Below are 25,477 nucleotides of genomic sequence, written 5' to 3'. Positions count from 1 at the left end.
GTGTACTAGTTCCCCAGAATCCACTTTATCTTACCTATCACTTCCGATAGAAACCATTGCCGGGCAGGTCCCATCAGCTGCATACATTGCTAGCCGTTGAGACTCAAGCTGAGGCACCAGAACCTTGAGAAAAGTGAAGCCCAGGAGACTGAATTTATGTCACAGAGGAAGTCTAGGCTGGCCATTGCTGACATCTAGCAGTTCTTTTGTTTGCACTTTTCCATAATACTGAATTTCCACAATCCTGAGAGCTTCCCAAGTCCCACTTCTATACTCTTGCTGAGAATAAAATCCGAGGCTGATGCTGTGGCTGATGCTGTAAGTCAACTGCCCAGGGTCCATTTTTTTTTTTTCTCTACTGAGAGATTTTGAGTTTCTTAAGAGTGAAACAGCATGCTACCATAAGATCTCTTTCCTAATGTCTCCTGGGCCTGGGTAGCCATGTTACTCAGTTCTGGCTAAAGGTACTTGAGCAGAGGATGGGGGCCATGAGCAGAGTTGTTCTCAGATACAGCCTTCTTTTAGGAGACCTTAGAACACAATAGGAAGGCCAAAGGTGAAGTGAACCTCACATACTTGCAGGGACTCCCTGGGGAGAAAGAAAAACATCTTTGGAAAGCTAGAAACTGGTGGCATTGGGAAGCCACTGCATCTGTCCCAATAAGCCACTGTTGTCCGACCTTTCGGCTGCACAGGAAATTCTAAACATTTGATGTAATATTGGTCCAATCGGCATTTACTCAGACTCTCCTACGGGCAAGACTCTATCCCCCACGGTCAGGATATGGCTGAGAACAACAAAAGACAAGTACATTACTTTGGGGGTAGAAGAACAAAAATAAGATAGCAGATGCCTGTTGTGTTGATGAAAAGGAGAAGCATAAGCCCTGGGGGATGGGGAGGGTGGAAGTCAAAGGGAGTGGGGTGCAATTTAAATGGATGTATCAGGAGCACCTCTGGCGAGAGGAGAGGAAGGGAGGGTGCCATGAGAGGAAGACCAGCCAGTGTCTAGGCCAGGCAGGAGGGTGTGTAAAGAGGTAGGGGATGAGGAACGGTCTCCTGTGATGTAGCAAAAGAGGGAAGGGTGAGGCAGGGTCTGAAAGACAACACCAGGGAGTGGGGAAGAGAGGACCATGTGAGGCAGGGGTCAGAAGGCTTCTCTAAGAAGATAATTAATAGTTATCTGGCACGAGACGTGATCTGGGCAGCTACAGCTAGAGATAGCTAGAGAGGAGACCTAGGTCATAGATGTACAAATGAGTATGGCCATGTGCCCGGACTTTATTTTCAAAGTAGGTTGGCAGACAGGGCAACCTTGGCTAAAGGGCCATAGTCTGCAGATCTGCTAAGGTTTAGATATTGAGCCCCGGTGTGTCAGTATTGAAAGGTGGTGTGGACCCTTTAGGAAGCTCAGTGCAAGGTGATTGATTCACGGAGGACACCACCCTCAGGAAATGAATATAGTTCTGGTGGGGATGGGCTAGCACTCTTAAGAGCAAGCCTGGTCCTCCCTGGTTCCTCTGGTTTCTTGTCTTGCCACACTATCCTTGGGCACACAGTTTTTACCGTGACGCCATGCGCTACAGCCAGAAAGGCCCTCACCAGAACCAGCGCCACACTGTTTAGGTTTTCAGTTTGAGGTGAATAACCTCTTTTCCTCAAGATATCCTGAACGGGTATATTTGTCATGTCAACAGAAAATGGACTAAGACAAATGTCTTTTAGATCAGTATAAAGGCTTTGGCATTCTCTAGAAATCATTGGCTAGCTTTGGCTAGAAGTCATTGGCTAGTCTTCATTGGGAAGACTTTGAGCATAGCGACATGGTAGGAATTGCATCTTAACGGGATCACTTTGGACATATATATATATATATATATATATATCCAAATATGTATCCAATATATATGAAATATATATGCACAATATATATGAAAGAGAATAGGAAACAAAGACTAGGGAGTGGGGCAGCAGTGAAAAAACAACAGAGGAGAAAGTGAAGAAAGCTACTGTAAGACCCAAGGTCACACCACACAAAATATTCCGTTGGCTTCCAACTGCTGAAAGGCTAGGACATCGCAACTCAAATGATTTATTCAACCCACGACAGCTCATGCATAGTTAATGCTAACTACCTCCCTTTCAATCCAAAAGAATCCAGAGTATTTAGCAACCCGATTTACTGAGCATGAAAAACAAAGATAGTATCTAATTGAAACAGTGTGTATGTGTGTGTGTGGGGGGAGGTTGTTAAATAGGCAACCTGCAATTGATTAAATTGGAACTGATACAGGACACCAAGATCCATCCACACACAGAGCAGCCCAGCCCCAAATGCAAGTGAATAGCCGGAAGAATAAAACCTGGATGGGGCCAATATTTGGCTTCATAACTGGGCAAATTCATCATCAGTGCTGGTATTTGGACAATGGTGGTGGAGTCCATTTTCTCCATTCTACGTCAAAGATTACAGGGATCTTGGGGTCAACAAAGAGCCTTTATAGAGAGCAGCCATATCTGCTACAGGGTTAACCCTGTAGATGGGTGATGCTTCAAGGCTGTCTGCTGCAGAACTTGGTTGAGGAGTGAGATGAGACGGTATGATTGACAGATCCCATGGTCCCCTTCCCATCGCCATCCACCACTGTGCCCAGTAGAGGGCACAGATCTTCCTGGTCTGAAGAGAGAGGCCCTCCAGGTGGGTGGAGCTTGAACCTGATCCAGATTGAATCATTATTCATTATGCTAATCATGAAGTTCCCATTCCTCTGGGTTCACATTGTGTCCAGGAGGAAGAGTCTCTCAGGGGCTGTTCTGCGGGGAGTGTAACAGTTCTGGAGATGGATACAGCCCCTCTGGTCTGCTCTGAAACCCATCACTGTTACATTACTGTTGGTCCAAAATTATCTCAGGGCCTGTACCTTGAGGCCTATAGGATAGAAAAAAGCCTGGCTCAAGTTTGAGTAAGGATGAGAAAACAAAATCTAGGCAGACACCCCTCCAGCCAGAGGGAGGGTTTGGCTGCCTCTCATTGGCTGGAGGAACTCTTACATCACACCATGTCACTTAACCAATAGAAGCTGATGCTCACAGTAATAAACTGAGTTCCTGCTTTGACTCGGTTCCTTATTGTGTCTGATTGCCCTGCATTGTGGGGCTGCAGAATGGGTGGATAGCGCTCTCACCTTTCCCTGGGGAGAAAGGGGGCTCAGGAAGCCTAGCATGTCACCTGGTCTACTTCTAGGCCGCCGCTGAGCATGACAGAAAGCCTAACGATTCCAAGAACACTGGGAGCAAACAAATAGTTGAGTAAGAGAATTCATTTGCTTCTGGAAAGCATTGGTGAGATACTAGAGACGATAAGCCTTCAGCTTTGGTCATGTGGTCCATCCACATTCCTGGAGAGAAAACAGTATTAATTCTCATCAAAACCACTCTGGGCTGTCCAGGCTGGGAACCCAACAGAAAACAACAGTGAGAACCTTACTAGGGACCAAGTGCTAAAGCTTCTCAGCCCACGTGAAACACTTTGGCCTGACCTGACATAATATTTTAAGGCCAAAATTGGTCTCTCTATGACTGTCAACTAATAATAGCCCACGACAGGTACTGACCACACTTCTATGGCACACCCTGCTCCAGATCGCCACGGAGACTTTTATTTCATCAGCAAATGGGTGCTAGGTTGGTCGGGATGATCATCCTGGATGAGGAAACTGAGGCTCAGAAAAGTCGAGTAAATCGATAACCATACACAGCTATGAAATTTTGAAGCCAGAATAAAAATCCCACTATTTTGAATCTGAAGCCAGCTTTTTATTCGGCATCATTTTCTGTGATGATATTTTATTTGTGCTTTAGCAAATAAAGCTTGCCTGAAGATCAGAGTGGGGAGCTAACCACACTAGTTGGCCTTAGATGTCGGGCAGTGGTGGCTCAGATCTTTAATCCCAGCACTAGGGAGGTGGAGAGAGAGGAATACGTGGCGGGAGGAAACAGGTGCTCATTGCATTCAGTCTGAGGATTCGCAGGGACAGGCCCGCCCCTTTGGTCTGAGGATGCAGTAGAGGTAAGAACTAGAAGCGGACTGCTCTGCTTCTCCGATCTTTCGGCATTCACCCCCATATCTGACTCTGGGGGTTTTATCATTAGACCAATTAGAATTCACACGACAATTTCCCCCTTCTTCAAGACTTTTGCAATTCCCCATTTAAAAAAATAAATAAATAAAAGGACAGGTAACATTGGAAGCTCTGCAAACAAACGCCTTTGTTGAAACTACTCTGCTACTGGAGCACAAAGCAGAAAAACATCCGGTTGGCGGAGGGCGTGGCTCGGTCGCGAGAGTCCCGGCCCAGTCCCGAGACCCGGCCCAGCGTATACAAAGCATGGAGTCTGATCTCCAGCGACAGTCAAATCAGGCACGATAGTACACCACTTTATCCCTGGCACTGGGGAGCTGGATATGGGGGTAAGAAGGTTAAGGTCATCTTCAACTGTACTGTAAGTCTGAGGATGTCCTGAGATTCCTGAAACCCCCCTCTCAAAACAGAACCAAACCAACCACATAAAATGAAATAGAACAGGAAGTGAGTCTGACTGGGCCTGTGGGCCATGGTTGGCTGGCCTTCCATGGTGACATCGCTCCTTTGCTTCTTATCGGCACCTCCCCATAAGCTGTATCACATCTGCTACAACAGCACCCACCCGCTTAAGATGCAGAATCTAGGGGACCCCCATTTCTTGGCGACAGCAATGAAGGACCACCTACAGGAAGTCTACTGAAGCATTGTCTCCATCAGTTCGCTTCACTTTGACAGGGTCCTTCTCATTCCCGGATAGAACCCTAGCCGTGGGCTGCACAGTATTGTCTGTATCTGCTTGTAGGTGGAGCCATGCGTAGTGACGGTGTCGTACAGATCTGCACACGTACGTATGAGTTATGTTTAACCTTGTCAACTCCATCAAACCCAGACGCACAAACGCACATGTCTGTGAGGGGAGTTTTAGAGACAATTAACTCATGAGTGTTTGTTTTTTAACTTACTGTTTTAACTATTGAAGGGTTTAAATTGCGGATAGATTATCAGGAAGTGGCAGTTCTGTGGAAGTAGGGCGTGTTCCCGAAGGGAATTCCTTGGCCTTCACCCTTTCTTTGGTGACTCCTCTTTGCTTCCTGGTTCCCACACCGTGAGCACCTCTGCTCCCCTCCACCTCCCTCTGTGAGATTTCGGCTTTACCACAGGCCTTAAAGCAATGGAGGCGGCTAACCCCGGACTGAGATGCTTGGTGCTGTAGACCACAATCTTTCACATCTTAAACTCTCTCTCGGGCATTTGTAACAGCAATGACAAAGGTAACAGGCCTGCGCTGAAATCTTCATAAGGACATGATCTCATCAACATGTCAGTCTCCTGTTCTCCCCCAGGTCGGGTGGCACCGAAGGGAGTGTATTTCATATGGTTATATGGGAGCGTGAGCATAAGAAGATGTCTAAATGAGGTTCTGTGTGGCACTCATGGATTCCCAGTCAGCTGGTGGTGGCTAAGCTGTTGCTCGCTGCCTTAGAGGAAAAGGAAGAGGAGGACAGCAAAAGGTACAGAATCAGACTGGGGCGGTGAGCTTCCGCAGTAAAGGAAAGCGAATACGCCAAGTCCTGAGAAAGGACGTTTGGCCAGTGTGGCTGGAGCACAGGGAGAGATGGGGAGGGGTTCAAGCTGAGCTTGGAGTTGTTGTCTGTGACCTGACAGGGATGGCTTTGCAGTGATTTTACTCTGGATGCCACTAACCTTTGAAAGTATTGCTTTCTTTAAAAAGAAAAAAGAAAATATTACTGGTGTGTTTGTGTGTGTGTGTGTGTGTGTGTGTGTGTGTGTGTGTGTGTGTATGCCACAGTGTACATGTGGAAGGCAGAGAACAATTCTGGGTAGTCATTTCTTTTCATCTACTGTAGATTCCAAGGCTCCAGCTCGGGTCTTCAAGCTTGCTTGGTAAGTGATTTTAGTGAGCGAGCCATCTCCTCCACCCCCAATGCATTGCTTTCTAATTGCGTTTTAATGCAGCAGTAAATTGGTAGAAATGGGAAAGTTTCCATTTGGTTGTTTCCTTAGAGTGAGAGCAACCGCAGTCTTGGATCTCACCCTTCTCCCGCTCCACACCCTTTGCTGCAGGGCTTCCCCATTTCTGTCAGTACAAAGGTGCCCTAGAATCTGGGCGTGGTATGGAATTTGCTTTAACCGAAGGCCCATCAGGAATAGAGTGCAAACGGACACTCGATGAAACATTTGCTTGCTTCTCATTTCACGTCACCTCCAAAGTCTCTCCCGCCTCGTTAGAAGAAAGGCACCCACCAGAATGAAGAGTAAGCCGTCTCATTTAAGGCCATCCTGGCTCGGCCAATAGCCAATGATGTCATCTGTGAGCCAGCCTGGCCAGATCAGCAGAGCCTACCAGCTGAAGTCCAGCTGACCACAGCCATGTGAGTGAGCCCAGCTCAGTCCAGAGTGGCTGAACCAGGCAAACTGGTGAGCTAAATATTTATGGTGATATGTCATTGGGGTTTCGTGGTCGGTTATTAGACAGCTTTGTAGTAGCAATGAAGATAACTGATTCATGTCTTAAGCTCAAACTGTTCAAGTCTAAGGTCTTCTAACGTCAAAATTAAAGAGCCCAGATAGCATTTGAGATGCCTTAGTCTCTTTAGCACGGACTTTGGATACCTAGAGACTTGAAGGCTGATCTGTTCTTTATCGTCTATGCTAGTATTCTGGGTCTTAGATAGGGTTACGATTGCTATGGCAAAATACTGTGACCAAAAGCAACTGGGGCGGAAGGGGTTTACGTCACTCACAGTTCCATACAGCAGTTCATATAACATATAACAGTTAACACATAACATATATAACATATAACAGTTCCATATAACAGTTCATCATCAAAAGCAGTGAGGGCAGGAACTCACACAGGGCAGGAACCTGGAGGCAGGAGCTGATGCAGAGACCACGGAGGAATGCTGCTTCCTGGCTCAATCCCATAGCTTGCTCAGCCTGCTTTCTTATAGAACCCAGTACCACCAGCACAGGGGCAGCACTATCAATTTCTAATTAAGAAAATGCCCTGCGGGCTGGCCTATGTCCAATCTTATGGAGGCATTTTCTTAATGAAGTTCCCTTCTCTCAAGTGACTTTTAGTTTGTGTCAAGTTGACATAAAGTTAGCCAGCACAATTTGTGTGTGATACGTGTCTGCTACTTATTATCTACGTCAATACTTTGTGTGGTGTGTGTGTGTGTGTATGTGTGCACATACCCTTATATATGCATGCATATAGAGGTCATGGTCTATATCAGGTGCCTTGTTTGTCACTCTCCACCTTATCTTTTGAGATACACTCACTCATGTGTAGTTCTCAACTTGCTTAGACTGTGAGGTCACCAAGCTGAGGCCACCAAGCTTCATGGATCTGCCTGTCTCTGCAGTTACAGCTGATCACTGCTATGCCCAGTTTTTTACATGGGTGCAGGGAAGAACACTCAGGTCTCTATATTTAGGCAGCAAATATTTCACCAATTGAGCCACCTCTCCAGGCCCCGTATGTCAATACTTACGTAAGCTATGTCCTCTCTGAACCCCAGTTCCTTGATTCACAGAACACACTTAAGGATCCAGTCTACCCAGCAGGGCTTGTAGGGAGTATCAGTCGGGAAACACTTTGCCGATGTTAAACATTCCCTGCAATGTGTACTGATAACCATCGGCCTTTGCATGCACAGAGAACACAGCACAACAGCAAGGGAAATTAAACCATCTCCTAACCGTGCACCTTAGAAGACAGATACAAGAACAAGCATAGGGCCTTGCATGGAGGTTGCATTCCTGCTGGAAAGCTTCATCTGTCACAGAGGACGGTCTCTTACCTGGAACATAATGGGTTGGTTGTAAACCATTTTTCAGGAGCTCGATTGAAAAGGAAAGCCAGAAGCTAAGAAACTGCCTGGCTAGTATCATCTGTGGGCCAGAGGGCATCATCCATCCGGTACAAAGAAGCATTGCTCAGGAAGGGTCCTAATTGTCAGACAGAGCCCCCAGGCTGGCCATGCTGATTCATGATAGTCAGGTGGGGTAATTGCTCCTCTTGTTTCCCTGGGAAGCTGTGCCTGGGCTCCCTCCCTTGGCTCACAAAGCCCACCTCTACACTGCATCCTCAGAATACAAAGGTACCCGGCTCTTCTTTTCCCTCTGCCATCACTTCTCCCTTGTCCTCCACTCTCAGCTCAGGAGCATTGGCCTCCACATTGCTTCCTGGCTCTCCAGTAATCTCAGTCCCATAGATACCTTTCAGTTTAAAAGAAAACCTGACAACCAGGTCAACTTTTAACAACGGGGCTCCAAGTCAGCAAACTCTGGGGTGGAGAGGGTTGTTATGCTCTGTTTGTGAGGAAATGTGGCCTAACTGACTTCCTGGATATAACAGACAAACATGGGAGAGCCCAGAAAACCAAAGTACCCTGTAGTGCAGCTAATGCTGGCTGCAGGCTGGTTTGGGAGGTACCTGTGGCTTTGCTATGCTGAGTCTCCTGGTTCCCAACATCAGAACATCATTAGCAAGGAGCACAGAAGAGTTTTTGGGAGATGGTAGCCTCTGCTGGTCTGTATTTTGGAGTAGCTGTTATGCTTTCTTCCATGAGCATCTATGTCTGAGGCTCCTCTCATTTTTTTCCTCAGCCTCTGCATCAGTCATTGTGATGATCTCCTGACAGCTCTCAGGGAACTGCACACCACACACCCCGGTCTAGGTGTCCCCTCCTCCCAAGCTCTATGTGGTCTTGGCAACCTGCAAGGCCCTGCCTTGGGGAACTGAAGGTAGGGAACGCAAGACCCAACTTCCATCACTGAAACTTCAGCTTATCCTTTGGTGCCACTGTTTGCATATGTGTGTTCGTGTGTGTGTGTGTGTGTGTGTGTGTGTGTGTGTGTGTGTGTGTGTATTCATCATGATGTTAGGCATCTTTTCAATCACTCTTTACCTTAGTGTGTGTTTGTGTGTGTGTGCACATGTTTTATATATATGTATGTGGGTACCATGTTTTTATGTGTGTATTTTTCGCATGTGTATGCATTGGTTTGTGGAGGTGAGTGGTTCATGGGTATCTTCCTTTATCATGTTCCACTTTGATTTGTTGTTGTTTCGTAGATGGGTCCCTCACTGAACTCCGAACTCACTGATTGACTATTGCGGTAAGCACCAAGGATCGTTCTGTCTCCATTTTTCCCAGAGTCACAGGTGTACACCACGGAACCCATCTTTTACGTGGGTGCTGGGGATCCATACTTTAGGTCCTCAAGTCTGAGCATCAGGCACTATCCCCATTGGCCCCAGAGCTCATCCATTCTGCTGGACTGGCTAGCTAACAAGCCTCCGAAGGATACTCCTGCCTCCTCCTCTCCAGTGCTGGGATTGCAGGTGAGAACCACCAAGCCTGGCTTTCATGTAGGCACTGGGGATGAAAACACAGATCTTCATGCTTTCACAACACACACTTTGCTGCCTGTGCCATCTCTTCAGTCCTCTTTAGCACCCTCCTTACAGGGCTCACTCACAATCTCTAGCTGTGACTATGCACTGAACTGTAGTCGGACTTTTCTTTGGGAAGCCATCTCACAAATAATGACACAAAGACTTACTAATTATGAAAGCTCAGCCTATAGCTTAGGCTTATTCCTAACTAGCTCTTACAACTTAAATTAACCCATTTATGTTAACCTGCGTTCTATCATGTGGCATCACCTCTCTTCCATCTTGCACCTACTGTTTTCTCTCTGTGTCTCCTGGCTTCTCCTGTGTGCCTAGATTCCTCCTCTTCGTCCTCTCTCTCCCCAGAAATCCTTCCTATACCTCCTGTCCAGCTATTGACCATTCAGCTTTTTGTTATTCCAATCACAGACATATATCTTCACACAGCATACAAATATCCCACGGCACTGAGAACCTATACTAGAGGTTTTCATGGGCTTGTGAGATGAGCACATCACTAATTAGGGCAAGTTAATATCTGTGACAAGACAAGCCCAGGGGGTTTAACCCAATGAGCATTTGTTTCTTATTCAAGTCGCGAGTCTAAGGGATCTGGGGAGGGGAGGGGAGCTTTGTTCCATGCAGCCACTCAGGACTCGGGATCTACCAACATCCTCTAGGATCCCAGGATTCCTGACTGCAGGTGACAAATGAGGAAAGAGAAGAAAATCACCCACGGAAGACCTTTATCAACCAGGACTGACCCATACATCACTAATACATGTGACATGCCCACTCCTATTTGCATGTAGAGAATTCTTGTTGGCACAGCCCCATAGGACTTTGCTTGAAAAGGTTCTTAACTCTTGAGTCTTTTAACTTCTCTTAAAGTGGCCACCACTGCCTGTAAGAGAGGAAAAGGTGGGAGCTGCAGTGCAGACCACACCTGTCCATCAAGGTCCTCATGGCAGTCTTGGATTAGAGCTGTGCCTCTTCAAGCCCACAGTTAATCGCATTGTCCTTCTGTGGTGCTTCCCCCACCCCTGGATTGACATGGTGTAGAGTTTCATGCTTCCAGAATTTCTGATGCCTTACTATAGACTCTGCACATCATAAATGCCTATTTGCGTATTTTGACTGTTAAGCCGGTGTTTTACACGGTCCACACAACCGTGACATTAAGGGGAGGGAGTTTGGGGTGTAGTTACCATGGAGAGAAAACCTTGGCATTACATTTTCCCCTCTCTTCCAACCCAGTTCCACACAGTAGACTTGGCTAGTGCTCCTGGTACATCCTTTCCCAGACTCTGGCTTCTTGTGGATTCTTCTTTCTCACACTTTCTCACAAGATTGTCTCTAAAATTAATCACTGGTTTTACATCTTCTTACCTCCCCCAGACTGAAAACTTCATAGCCAAGCAGAATTCACAGTTTCCTTTTTAAATCTATCTGTCTGTCTGTCTGTCTATCATCCATCAATCCATCATCTAGCTTAGCTGTGAATGCACACATGTGCAGATATATGTACCTGTGAATGAACACAGAGAGAAAGGCCAGAAAGATGACATTAAGTGTCCATTCTGTGTATCTCTTTTCACCTGTTCTTTTGAGATAGTATCTCTATCTGAATTTGGGACTAGTACGTTCTCAGCTGAACTGGAATTCAGATACCCACACTGATCCTCCTGTCTCTGCTTCCCTTCAGATCTGGGGTTATAGGTTTGTGGGGTGCCCAGTTTATTATGTGGGTGCTGGAATTCAAAACTCCGATCTACGCAATCATGTAACCAATGCTCTTAACCTCTGAGCCATCCCTACACCTACAGAGCTCATGCATTCCTTAGTCATTGTGTATCAGCCAGTTAATGCTGCGTGATAAACCATCTTTAAAGTCAGTAATTTACACTAACAATTGTGTAGTCTCGCTAGCGTGTCCACAGGCTCTAGACTGATCTAGAATGTGTGCAAGCATCACAACATATCTATAATCTACATAACTTAAATATCATTGCTAATTTAACTTCACTGAATCTAACTCCAAGCTGACAGTTTTTCTTATTCTTCAGAGACCTGCTGGCATGTTGTTTTTATGGCCATGAAAAAAGCACAAAGAGAACAGAAGACAAGCTTCTCGAAGTCTAGTCTTGAAACTGATGCACGGTCTCCCTCTGTCCGTGTCTATTGCTAGAGTAAGCCACCTAGCCAAGCCCCGTCTCCAGGGATTGATAAGGCAAGCTCTGCTCCTCATAGGAGCAACCGGAAAACCCCACATGTCGAGTGAAGACACAAATATGACTGAACATTTTCGAGCAATGCTGCAGTGTGTCACATGGCCGCGTCTCCCTCAGCAGTGAGCAGATCGCTCTGCACATCACAGCTGTAAATTAGTGTCATTTGAATGAATGTATAGGATGTGCTCGGTTAATTAACCTCTCTGGGCTGCAAGAGAGAAAAATCACTAGTTGGTAAGGCTGGGCTAATGGAGCAGGGTGATATGTGAAGAGATTGATTTGTGTTTGTTCTTCCCTTTCCTTTTCCGGGGAAGCTGGGTGGAGCTTGTGTGCAGCCTCCACAGGGAAGAACAGAAGCATCTAACTTCCTGGAGATGCTCCCAGATTTTATTCATGTCTCAGTAAGGGAAAAGGAAGCATGTCACCTGACAGAGCAGAGGATACACACATGCATACACACTCTACATAAACACCACATATGCATCACACACACGATATCACACACATGTGCACATACATTCATACCACACACCACAAATACCACACATACCACACATACACCCACACCCATACCACAAATACCACATACGTGACAAATTCTATACATACACACACATCATACACACATATCACACACACATGCCACACACATTTACACCACATGTCACCTACCACACACAACACATATACCACAAATAACACACACTACACATACACCCACACCACAAATAACACACAAACAACAAATACCACACATACACACACACAGCAAATACCACACACACACAGCACAAGTAATACACACCCACCACAAAACACACACACACACCAAAAATACCACAGACACACCACAAATACCACACACACACCCCACCACCACCACCACCACCATCACATACATACATGTCACCTTGTTCTTGTTCTGACAACATGAAAAGGCTTCAGCAAAGATGATTTCATTGCATGAGGCAGAAAGATGCTGCACCCTTCTGGAAAGAATTCTGAGGCCTGTGATTGGACCCAGGAGAGACAGTTCTGGACATGAAGGACCACTTCCAGCTCAGATAATGAAGACAGTGACCATTCTAACTAAGTGACCTCCCCAGATCCTGGGACCTTAGGGGCATGTGGGAGTCTTCAATAAGGTTCGAAATTAAATTTCTCACATTTCAGTGGAAATCAGAGTATGGTGTCATAATTGCACTGATTTAAAGGAAAAATTAAATCAGTGAATAGTCATTCACATCCATTAAACTGTACCAAAGTATAGGCTGGGAATTTTCAAGCTGAGGGTTTTTTAATATAAAAATAGTATTTAAATAGGCCAAGGACATTTGTTACCATTGGTATATGAAATTTTATAAATGCAAAGCCTTGTGCATTGCACCACGGGAGAGCTTTTCATAATAAGACAGAAGCCCTTTCCCTCCATCTTCCAGGCATTGAGGGCTCTTTGTAAAACCCATGCAATCTCAGATTGTGAAGTTGAATTAGAAATAATGTTTAAATTATGCAGGTTCCCAGCTGTGCTGTGATGTTTGCACACTTTCTAGGAAATGACTAATTATAATTAGTGCTTAAATACAAAAGAGGTGCTGTCATTAAGAGAGAAGAGTACGGGCTATTTTCTCCCTCTCACGCTGGAGCTGCCGGCGGAAGGGCAGGAAGGAAACGGATGCTGGTACCCACACTCCAGGTGAGAAGATGGATTTAGATGTCCGTGGGTCATGGGAGGACACCAGACACGGAACAGGTCCCAGCATTAAACATCTGATGTCGGATAGTCACCGGCAGGAACGCAGTGGGGAGGAGGAGCTCCAACTGAGCCATCCCCAGAGCTGGGCTTCTCAGGTCAGTCTCTCATTGCCTGTGGGAGGTCATTTAGCTTCTCCCATGGCTTGGTTTTCTGATTTACAAAGCAGAGCCAACCGTGACGGTGCAGAACATCAAGTTTTCTCATATTCTTTCCAAAACAATAGCCACCTCTGTTTTAAAAAATTTCACACATATATATAATGTATCTTGTTTTTATTTTTCCCTAATTCCCTCCCTTCCACTTCCCCCTTCCCAGCCTCATGTATTCTCTCTCTCTCTCTCTCTCTCTCTCTCTCTCTCTCTCTCTCTCTCTCTCTTTTTTAAAAGTAAACCACTAAGTTCAATTAATGCAACCTAAGCTGGTGTGTGTGTGTGTGTGGGGGTGTCATTCACTGAGACCCAATGGCAAATTTTCCCTCTCCACAGAAAAATGACTCGTCCCTCAGCTGCCATTAACTCCTCACTAGTAGGCCACTGGAGGGGGGGGTCCCACCCCTCCTCTGTGCTGAAACTTGTAATTCTCTTGATCTTGTGGAGGTCTTGTGTGGGTAGCCCCAGGTACTGTGGATTCATCTGTGTAACAGCCAGATCCTGTCCAGAGACAGTAGTCCTCCCCATCTCTGGTTCTTGCATTCTTTTGCTCCCCCTGTTCCATTGCGTCCCCTGAACCCTGAAAAGGGTGGGGTGGAGTAGTAATAGAGATATGCTATCTACCGGTGAGAACTCTGGGTTGCTTATTCGTAGCCACCATTTTTTGGACGCTTGTGAGGTTCCAGTCCTTGGGCTGGACCCTGTGATCTGGAAGGTTCTGTAGAAAAACAAAACCTTTCCATCAATACTCTTCTGGCTTCGGTGGCCGTTTTTAGCACGTGACTGGCCACTTTCAACAAACAGCCTTTCGTCATGAGAGACAAGACCAAGGTCTTGTCCACGGCTAACTGCCACACCCTCAGTGGCTCTCATTCTGTCTGGACATTACAGACATTATTAGAAAGACATTCGGGGAAGGGAAGAGAGATGCGCTGACTTGTATTGAAAGTCCGTGATTTAAATGCATTAATGTTGCCTCATCTGCATCATAAACTCTTTGAGGACGGGAAGATCCTGACATTTCTTCTGGCATTTACTAAGGTGCCCAGCAATTCTGAGCATGTAATTACTCCTGTGTTCCCATGAATAATTATAGGGCCCCTCCTATGAATAAGGTACAAGGCCATCACACTGAACAGTGAACTGTCTCTTGGGACTGACATGGGGAAAGACAACCAGATTGTTAATGAAGCATCAACCCAGTCAGTATTCAAGCACAGTGAAAAGGGGGAAAATAGGGAAAATTCCAATAGTCAATTGCTCCCCCCACCAGCACCACCTCTTCATTCTCAGAATCCTGGGTTAACTTGGAGGCCATAGACCCACTTCTTAGTGATTTCCATAATGTACTTGAATCGGATTAACTGTTCTGACCCCTCCTGTTCCCTCCTTACCAGTGATCAGGCTGGATGGTCATGTGACTCAGTCTACAGGGATCTTCCAGTGGTCTTCTGGGAATAATTTTCCTCCCTGTTAAAACAGAAAACTACTTAAGAGAGGAAGAAGTCCACTTGCCTTGTCCTTACTGCTTGGATATGCTCCTGTGACAATATGATATTGACTGTTGTGACAGCCGTCTGTGACATTAAGGAAACACATTGTTGACACCCTGGTGTTGGGCTGTATGTATCTGAACTGGTCAGTGTCCATTGGAATCTAAAGAATAACTCCCTTGCTTTTCTCTTTGGTTTTGTTTGGTTTGATTTTAATTTGCTTTTGTTTTTCAACACAGGGTCTTACTGTGTAGCTCTGACTTTTCTAGAACTATGTATACGAGGCTGGCCTCCAACTCAGAGAGATCCACCTGCCTCTGCCTTCTGAGAGCAGGGATTAACGGTGTGTGCCGCCAAACCCAGCTTCCTCTGTGTCTTAAACAGCTGAGAAGACAGAAAATGAGAAGGTGAGGGGCAAGCTATCATCATGGATGTACCTGTGGTCTCAGTGCCCAAGCTCCACTTTAGGCAGCGTTAGCACAAGTTACAGACAATGTTTTGAATAACAAATTGCTGCATGTGACACTCAGCCTCCAGAAAATCTCACAAGTTTCCCAAACAGGTGAGCTGTCCTTCCTCCTCCTCAGGATGGCATGAGTAAAGGGAAGCAAAGAGACCACAACTGATGGACGGAAGTATCAAGAAAAAACCTGGGCACTCCCTCTCACCAGCCACGACATGACTGAGCTACATGCCCCTCATGGTACTAACCTCAGCATTGCCTTCAAAACTCTTGTTACATGAGGCTCAGAAATCCCTAATATGAAAGCTACCTTCAGTCAGGCATGCTGTTCACTGTGACCAAAATGGCCTCACTGGTTTAAGCTTCTGAGAAGAAGAGCAAAGGATGCTGGGAGGAACCGTGCCAAAGGGAACTTATTCTGGCTTGGCGAGGGATGGAAAGGGAAGCGTCTATAAATTCATGTCACTTTACCTGACCCGAAAGGATAGGAGAGAAAGGCTTCACAGACAAAGGAAACAGCATGGGAGAAGATCTGGCGGCATCAAAGGCAGGCCAGTGTGGCTGAAGCAAGCTCTGTGGGAGAACTCATGAGATGAAACGCTGAGGTGAGGCAGGTGTTGGATATTACCTTTATAGATGGGGTGGAGCAGTGGGGTTCTCAGGGAACAAGCAAGGATATGGGGTTTTGCAAACAAGAATGTTCATTAATGTCGCAAAAATAATAAAAACCCAGAGATAGATATTGGGGTTCAGCCTGAAGATCAGAAAAGCAGCCAAGCCACTAGAGACGTCTTACCTCTAAGAAATCCTCAGAATGAAAGAGAATGAGTTCCTGTCTCATCCTGCCTTATATTCCTCCCCAGTACTGGGATTAAAGGTGTGACTTGGGCAGTATGTGGAGCCACTGGCAGTGGGACCAGAATATAACCCTAATGCATAAACTGACTTTGTGGAGCCAACTCTCTATGGAGGAATAAGGGTTAGGAGGCTTGGTCCTGCCTCACCGAGGTGATGGGACAGACTTACAGATTTAATTGACTTCCCAGGAAAGACCTTATCCTCTCTGAGGAGCAGATGGGCTGTGGGGTGGGCGGAAGGTGGTGGGAGCAGGGGGAGAGAGGAGGGAGGGGGAACTGGGATTGGTATGTAAGTAAATAATGTTATAGTAGGGTTGATATGCTTACTTAAGCAGAGAAAAATGTAAAACAATGTGTATAAGCACATATGAAAATATGCAACATAATAAAGATGAGGAGACAACCAAAGCTTTGCTCTATTTTCCAGCTGGCTTAAAACATGTGGTCGCCCTGCCCCATCATCTTGTGTGCTGTGATTCCAGGTGTGTGCCCACCACACCTGGCAGCCCAATTCCTTCGAGTCTGTGGTGTAGCTGTACATCAGGGCACAGGTCTATTGTAGGCCAAATACCACTCTTCTCATGACCAGGACACAAAGGAGAGAGGGGAACCAGGGCTCCTTCGGTCCCTGCAGTGATATGATCACAATGACTTAGAGATCTCTCACGGGTTGTGCCTCTTAATATGTATGCTACCCACCAATAACACATCCCGAGGAGAGGAATTATCCACCATATGACCTTCGGGAGATGCTTAAGATTCAAACTTCCATTACCAAATGAGGGTCAGAAAAGGTTGTCATTTAAGTTTATTTAAGTAAAATATTCTCAGTGTTTCAAAACCCTTCTTCCAACATGCTGATGCTAGTCTGTCAACAAGTCGCACTGGCTTAAGATCATAGGGACTTATTCTTCTCTTACAACCAAATTGAGTCTGGTGTGAGGATCACACAATGCTACCCAGAGCCTTGAATCTTCCTGGCTGTCTGCTAGGAGCATTCATAAACATATGACTTGTCTTCATAGTCCCAGTCTAGCTACTATACCTCTAAATCGTCAATGTCTACCCTCCCCAACCAGGAAGAAGTGATACCTTTATCAGAAAGAGAAAAACTCTTCACAGTGACAGCCAAAATGGTTTGCGTCCAAATATACCTACAGGAACTCCAAGGATTAATGTTTTTTTTTTTTTCCTGGACATAATACCGCCCTGAAGAAAGTCTGAGATCTGTGATCTTTAATAAGGAAAACAGAGTGGTGTTTGTAGGGGGCCACCAGTGTTTGCTCTGCTTTTGGCCTTAACTTGGCAGCTAGATTCGCCAAGCCCAGTAGGACCTCACCCCATGTAGCCTATCAAACTCTTAGTTAGAGATAAGAAAATTAAATTTATCAATTCAGCTATTGAAGCTATCAATTGGATCTATCAATTCAATTACTAACTCAACAATTTATCAAGTAATAAGATGAGGAGCAGGGTAAAGGAATAAGACGTGATTTCTGCATTAAGAACGCTAAAGCTAATGGAAAAGAAAGATAAAAGTGAATTACTGTAAAATACGTGTTCATAGAGCCAGAGGATTATGGCCTAGGAAGTGACAGTGACTGTCTAGACAGATAGGTCACAGAGAGCTTCACAGCACAAGGGACTTCTGGTCTTGGGTCTTTACAAGTGAGTAAATATTTTAGTTATCATAGGCTATGCTATACTGTGGTAACGAGCAATCCCTAAATCTAAAGGTATTAACACAAACGCTTCATTTCATATAAAGTAGAATATACACATCTGGTTTGGAGGCATTCTTTGGTGCCTCTCTGTCTTTTGGTGACTCCGAAGACCCAGGATCTGCCAGCCACTATCCCTCCTGTCCCTTGAGATGCCAGCATCTTCTCCAGATGCTTTGAGCACTTCTGTGTTGACCACTGCACTGTGTGACTTGGAGTGTATGGAGGATCAGGAACCCTAAACTGAACAACATCACCTGTAAATGTCCCACTCTGTTTCTGCTTGCATTGCGTAGGACCAATCACGTGATCCAACATTAATCAGCGGATGCAGGGAAACAGGAGCCCCCACTGGGGAACAATTCCGCAGTATTTAAGTGTTACACTGATTTCATTCAGTTAGCTAGCCATCTCTGCATGGCTATGAGGTAAAGAAAAGAGATAAAATGTCTGAGGAAGAGGAAGGTGCTCCTGAAAAATCCTGAAAATACAGTTTATCGAAGCCACAAAGTGTATAACACCGTGATTAGGTTTCAGGTTTTGATAAAGGTGGGAACAGGGCCTAAAGAAGGGACTGGAGAAAGTAGAAAAGATGGATTGGGAAGGTCCTTGAAGGAACTTGAATTTACCCTTATTTTATAGGCAGTAGGATGATAAGAGACATTTTTTATGTGAGAAAAACTTGAATGGATAGAGGAGGACAAAGTAGAGAAAGTAGACACTGCAAAGGAAGCCCATTTGAGAGACAGAAGCAAAATTCTGAGACAGGTGTGATGGAAGCCTGCCATAGGGCAATAGAGAAACTGGGGGCAGACTTTGAGAAATATGGAGGCACATTTTTTTTTCACGCAGCAAGCTTGGGGTAGGGACAGGAAAGTGGACAATGGTACAGTGTATACCATTCAAATAGAATTCTGTCCTTCATACCTTATTTCCTACTATGGTGACCTACAGGTACAACTACAGGAAATCTACTTCACATGGCAAGAGTAACTGTCTACACACCGAGAGGTTTTGTGCATTGCCTGGTAGTTGATGTCAGAGAGGGACAGTAATTGAGGAACAGGGAATGTGGAAAGAAGGAGAAGTGTGGAAAGAGCAGAACTAGGAAAGTATTTAAGTCAAAGAAATGACAACAGAAACAACCTGCCAGAGCGCCCCCTCAGGCAGCAAGCTGCAGTGCACTCTTGCAGTAGTGTTCTTTTTGTGTGTGTGTTGTATTTTTATACATATTTATTTTTTAACTTCACTTTACATTCCAACCCCAGTTCTCCCTCCCACCCCTCCTCCTGCCTCCCCTTGCCTTCCCCCCAGTCCACTCTCATCCACTCCTTCCAACAGGTAAGGCCTCCCATGGGGAGTCAACAAAGCTGGGTCCATTAAATTGAGGCAGGAGCAGACCCCTCCCCTCATTAAGCATTAAAGCTGATCTTGGCATCCTACCATAGGGAATGGGCTCCAACAAGCTAGTTCATGTAACAGGGATAGATCCTGGTCCTACTGCTAGGGGCCCCTCAGATAGACCAAGCTACACAACTGTCTCCCACATGCAGAGGGCCTAGTTTGGTCCCATAGAAGCTCCACAGCTGTTGGTCTAGAGTTCATGAGTTCCTAAAAACTTGGTTCAGCTGTCTCTGTAGATTTCCCCATCATCCGTCATGATCTTGACCTCCCTTGCTCACATATTCCCTCTTCCCTATCTTCAACTGGATTCCCGGAGCTTGACTTGGTGCTTGGTCTCTGCATCGGATCCCATCAATGACTGGATGAAGGCTCTATGATGATATCTCTTAAAGGTCAAGTTTCAACCCCTCATGGTTCAGTTTTAGGTTTCAGGGATCCTGAAGACTCAGAGAGTTGCTTAAAGTGGATGCATACCTCCCTCAACCTCCACTCTAGGCCTGTCCGAACTAAGTCTGTGCTGCAGTGTGAACCAGGAGTTAAATAAGTCACTGGTGTCATGTTACCCTGGGCCTGCCATATCCACGTCCCTTGATTTACTTTTACTTATGTGACCGTGTGTGTTTGGACAAGTGCCAGAGAGGCGAGGAGAAGAAGGGGTTAGAGCTGGAGTTACAGGGCGTTGGGAGCTGCCTGGCATGGGAGTGAAGAACGGAACTCATAGCTTCTGTCTGAGCAGCACGTGCTCTAAACTGCTGAGCCATCTCTCCAGCCCTAATTTGTCTTTAATAAAAAACCTGTTCAAAGGTTATTCATATTAAAACAGCCATATCTACTTTTCAATGTAAAATCACATTAGTCATTTTAGACTGTACGATCGTTATCACCAAACAGCAAATAAGCCAGATGAGTCTTGAGTACGGCATGCTTAATCATTTTTATAAACTGAAAACAAGAGTTATTAATGTTACTGAATAGATACATAGAACTTAAAGATTGCATGTGTGCTAATTATGTCACATTTATTCAGTAGTTGCTTTTCTCATTGCTGTGACAAAATGCCAAATAGAAGTAACAAAATATCAAATAGAAGTAACAAAATACCAAATAGAAGTAACAAAATATCAAATAGAAGGTGGGACAGGTTCATTGAGGCTTGTCATTGGCAGAGAGGGCATGGCAGAGAACCTCACAGTAGAGAGGGCACAGCAGAGTTTGTAACTTTACATAGATGCTATATCACACATCTTGACAGACCAGGAAACACAACTTGTACCCAAACCAGAAGGAGGTATAAACTTCAAGGTCCACCCTTGGAGGCCCATTTCTGCCATCTAGGCCTCACACTGAAAGGTTTTATAACCTCCCAAATAGAACTCCAACTAACGTTACTCATCCCTAAGCACCCTATGGACAAGAGAACACACAGACCCATGCCAAAATAAAAGTCTGGTCATCCTTGGTCTTCTACCAGACGTTAGTCATTTGTACACCACACATTTATGCTGATTCCACATTTGCACTGGCTTCTTTTTTTTTTTTAATTTAACCATGATGAAGGTGTTTTTGTAAAGGGTGGGCAGAACATAACTTTAGTCCACAGTTTACCCTTTAGTCTTTACTTGCAAGTGCTCATTGCCGGAGTCGTTGGTCAGACTCAAGGCCTCTGGTTTCTGCTACACCGCTGATAATGGACTCTCCCTGAGGGTTCTCTTGCATATCCTGTTGAAGCCCTGTGTCATGGAGACCCTGATGTTTTGGATCTGTAGATTTGCTCCAACAGTTCATAGATTTGGTGGGTGTTGAGGTGGACCAGCTCATAGCCCTGGTTCTGGGCCTGCCTTGTAGCTGGGCTGGTCAGCTCACCAGCTTTCCCTCATTGGCACTACGAATCGGATTCTCCAGCACTTCCTTGGCTAACTCACACAATTCAGCCTAAGCAAAGAGCAGGGCCAGTTGTTCTGCTCTCGGGCCCTCAGATCCAGGTTCAGGCCCGGGCACCCACAGAGGCCTCGGTGGCGGCTGGACCCACAGACACCACCTCAGACACCGGCCTTCACAGGGTTATGGACCCAGATATGGCCCTAGGCAGCAGCCCATGCCCAGACGTCTCCATTATCCCAGGTGGCAGCACTGGCCACTTGAATCAGCATGGCCCCGGATGTGGCATAATCCTCTGACACTGACAAGGTCTGAGGTGGCCACCCAGACCCTGGTCGTGCACATGGCCCTCAGTGACAACATGAACCCTGAAAGTCAACTCAGACCCTGGCTGCCGTAGGGCCATGGATCCAGACATGGCTCTCTGCAATAGCCCTAGCCCGGCTGACAATATAGCCCCACGTGACTGTGCAGGCTACTCAGATCAGGATGTCCCTGGTGACAGCATGTTTCTTGGACGCCCTCATGGCCACAGGATTCTTCCCACACCCCGGGTATCTATGTGGCCCTTGGTGGCAACGTGAGCCACAGATATTAACACAAGAGCCCTTGGCTGCTCTAGTGCCCCCGGATCAAGACGTAGCCCTTGGTCATAGCCCAGGTTCAGACATCTCCCTGGACTCAGGTGGCTACTTGGCCAATCACATGAGCCCATTCCTTAGTACCCATATCTCTCCATATCCCCTCTCTCCCCAGCCCACAAATCGTTCTGCCTCTCCCTCTCTTGCATCTCCCCGCCCTGGGCTTTCTCACCACAATGGTGCCAGGGCTCTTGGTTTAGGTAGGTGGCACCACCTACCTCAGTCACGAGGGATGGCGTGGAGCTGTGGAAGGGTTGTCTTTCCTTTCTCTGGTACCTGGGAGACCTCAGGCAGTACTTGGTATGATGGTACCTGATCCCCGCAGACCCAAGAGTCTGGGTGCAGATTCAGGCCCGGTGGGGCTGGCAACGACTCCGTTCATTGCGATGCCCCCCAGACTCAAAAAAAAAAAGTCTGGGGTGGAGCAGCGATTCAGGCCTGGGTGTGGCCGGCGGCTCCTAGTCAATCATGATGCCCCACAGACTCAAAAGCCTGGGGTTGGGGAGCGATTCAGGCCCATGTGGAGCCAGCAGTTCCTAGTTAATCGTGATGCCCCACAGACCCTAATGTCTAGGGCAGGGGGCGGAGAGGGGCCATCTGGGTCCTCCGCCAAGCAACTTTATTCTTCAAGTTAAGTCTTAGAAACATACTGTAGGGCCAATATGTATCTAGTTTTCAAAAGATTCTGGCATCCAGTGTCAAATTCTCTTCCATAGACTGATTTTCCGTAATGCTCCCTTCCCCTTGTCATTTTTCAATACAAGACGTTAAAAGAAATGATTTCCTGTGGCTAAATGACTCTGGGATTCAGGAACTTTCATGAGCTACTCCCAACTTTTTTTTTTTTTAAGTATGTGTTTCCTACAGACACTGGAAGCATTCTGTCCTTACGGACAGTGTTAGCGTCTTCTCTGGGTGTTTGTTTACGTTTGTTCCTGTAGGCTCTGGAACTGAGCTCAGGTGTTTCTCTTCTAGCAAAGTTGACTCACAGTACGATCTCGTTTCTTTCCAGATTCCTGTTGAACTCACAGCTTTCTCACAGATTCACCTGGGCTAATTATGTTTACCTAGCTAGACTGAGACACCTTGAGCAAATGCCAAGATTACTATACTGAACTCTAATATCCTAGAAAGGGAAGTGAGTCTCCCAGCCTGCTACCATGACTTCAGTATGATTAAGCATATCTGATTAATACCATTTCCTCTCCTGAAGAGCTTTCTAGCCAGCTAGATTAAAGGGGAAAGGAAGAAAACTAATGCCTGTGTGGGAATTTTTAGTTAATTCCAGGCATTCTGCTAAACTCTTCATGAATACAATTTGAGCTCATTTTGCTACAGCACTAGAAGGCCTTGTCACAGTGAGCAAACTGATGCCCTCAGAAGTTCAGTGACTCGTCCATAACTCAACAGCAGAACTGGAATTTGAACCTAGGAAGTACGGCTCTGCAAGTACCAGCCACCCACTGTGTTCTGCTAACCACCTTGGTTATTAATGTAGTACCATCGGCCTTCATAACAATCCTAGGAGCCAGGAAATCCTTTCCAAGCTACAGATGAGAAATCTGAGAACAGGAACTATTTATGTGAGTAATAACAGAAAGCAAGCAGTGGTGTTAGAACCCAAACCGGGAATAGTTGATTCAAATTCTGTTATAATCTTAGTGTATATGTAGGAATTTGCCAAGATACCTTGTAAAAAATTGATTCTGAGGCATCAGACAGAGATGTATGATCTCCATTAGGTGAACAAATGACCATGCTCAAAGAATATTGATTAGTTGACTGTCATCTTCATACAGAAGTCAATTTCTAAGGCAGTGACCCTAGACTGTAGTGGAAGCCCATCCTGACTATAGCAGCCTAGATCATCTATCTCCACTCTGTATCTCTGTGGGTTTCCTTTGATCTATGTGTGTCTCGGAGGGTTCAATCTGGATATCCAAGACTGGGTGTTAGGGGTCTTTATCTGTCCCACCTGCCAGCTCCCAAATAACCCCATGGAGACTTCTTATTAATTATGAAAGCTCAGCTGATTACTTAGGCTTGTTCCTAACTAGCTCTTGTAACTTAAATGAATCCATTTCTGTTACTTGATATTCTGCTTTGTGAGTTCATTATCTTTACTCTGTATTGTTCATGTTGCTTTCCTGATTTCTCCATGTCTGGCTGGTGACTCTGCCCTTCTTCTTCCCAGTGTCCTCTCTGCCCTGAACATCCTGCCTGACTGCCGGCCATTCAGCATTTTATGAAACCAACCCAAGTGACACATCTTCACAGTGTACAAAAAGATTATTCCACAACAACTGGGCTTAGAAGGTGGACTCCCATGTTGTATTTCTCAGTGTCTGGTGAAGGCCAGGGATGTGAGATGCTGTCAGAACATAGCTACTGTGCATGTCTCAGGCTCATTCACTAATATGAACAGTGTTGGCTGCAAAGAGACTACCGGAGTCAAAGTCAGTAAGGACCTCTGTTGATAGAATTCTCTGTAGATTCTATGTAGATTCGTGTAATCCCAATGTTAACAGATATTCAAGGGCTTTATTTTCCCATAATATTCTGTAACAGCATCTGACTATTCCAGAAGGGAATAAAACAATAAGAATTGTAAATGCCACAGACCTATCAAAGTACCTGAAATTTTAAACACGGATATAAAGTGGCATTCTATTTGTTCCACAGTAGTGTAAAATGAAAGAGAAAAAAAAAACTTCACAGAGTAGAAAGTAGAGGCCATGTGACCATGTCTTAAAGAGTCCTGCCTCCCCAGAGTCATCACCAGACTCTTCTCTGCTGCAGACAGACGGCATTTGTCAACAAAGGGATGAGCTGTAGACATTTGCAGGCATTGACAGGGAATCATGTTTACTAAGGTTCAGGGTTTCTTTCAATCTCAACATTCTAGCATTCTAGAAAGGGAGGAAGGCTAGTTTCAAGGACGTGCTAGAATAAAAGTAGGTAAATGGCTCAGCAGTAGAGAGCACTTCCTGCTCTTCCAGAGGTCCTGAGTTCAAGTCTCAGCAACCACATGGTGGCTCACAACCATCTGTAATGAGGTCTGGCGCCCTCTAGAGGAAGAGACCTGGTCAGTCGTCCTCATCCACTTAGACCATGAAATCCAATGTGGACAAGTTCAACAGAACCACCATATACCGACTGCTGCCCATGCATGCTGCAGCATTGCCAGAGCATAAATTTCATTTTTTTTCATTGCAGATGAAGATATGCCTGTAAAGGGTCCTTCATGTCAACACCTGCTCAGATGCCATCTGGCACTGCTGCTTACCAAAAAGGAGAGCTCACCCCAGGCGCAGCTTGCTCCCTGCTGTTACAGACTGTCAGGTTTTCCTTGAGTTTCCACGCTAACAACG

General features: G+C 45.8%; 1 long non-coding RNA gene across 2 annotated transcripts; it reads left to right on the top strand.

The window, feature by feature from the left end:
- The first annotated feature begins 5,026 nt into the window (after positions 1-5,026).
- LOC146889732 (uncharacterized) lies at positions 5,027-16,681 on the top strand. Of its 2 annotated transcripts, XR_014999679.2 has the most exons (6): positions 5,027-5,596; positions 5,954-5,990; positions 6,318-6,524; positions 8,724-8,861; positions 9,193-9,462; positions 11,580-12,923. It is a non-coding gene; the product is annotated as an uncharacterized LOC146889732 (long non-coding RNA). The 2 variants fall into 2 exon arrangements; XR_015736734.1 differs by lacking the exons at positions 5,027-5,596; positions 5,954-5,990 and adding an exon at positions 15,382-16,681 and having other exon boundaries at positions 6,003-6,524; positions 11,580-15,287.
- Positions 16,682-25,477: the final 8,796 nt, after the last annotated feature.

Source organism: Myodes glareolus, chromosome 26, assembly GCF_982192425.1.
Source record: "Myodes glareolus chromosome 26, mMyoGla1.1, whole genome shotgun sequence".
Classification (NCBI taxonomy): Eukaryota; Metazoa; Chordata; class Mammalia; order Rodentia; family Cricetidae; genus Myodes; species Myodes glareolus.
This window is presented reverse-complemented; position numbering and strand designations above follow the sequence as displayed.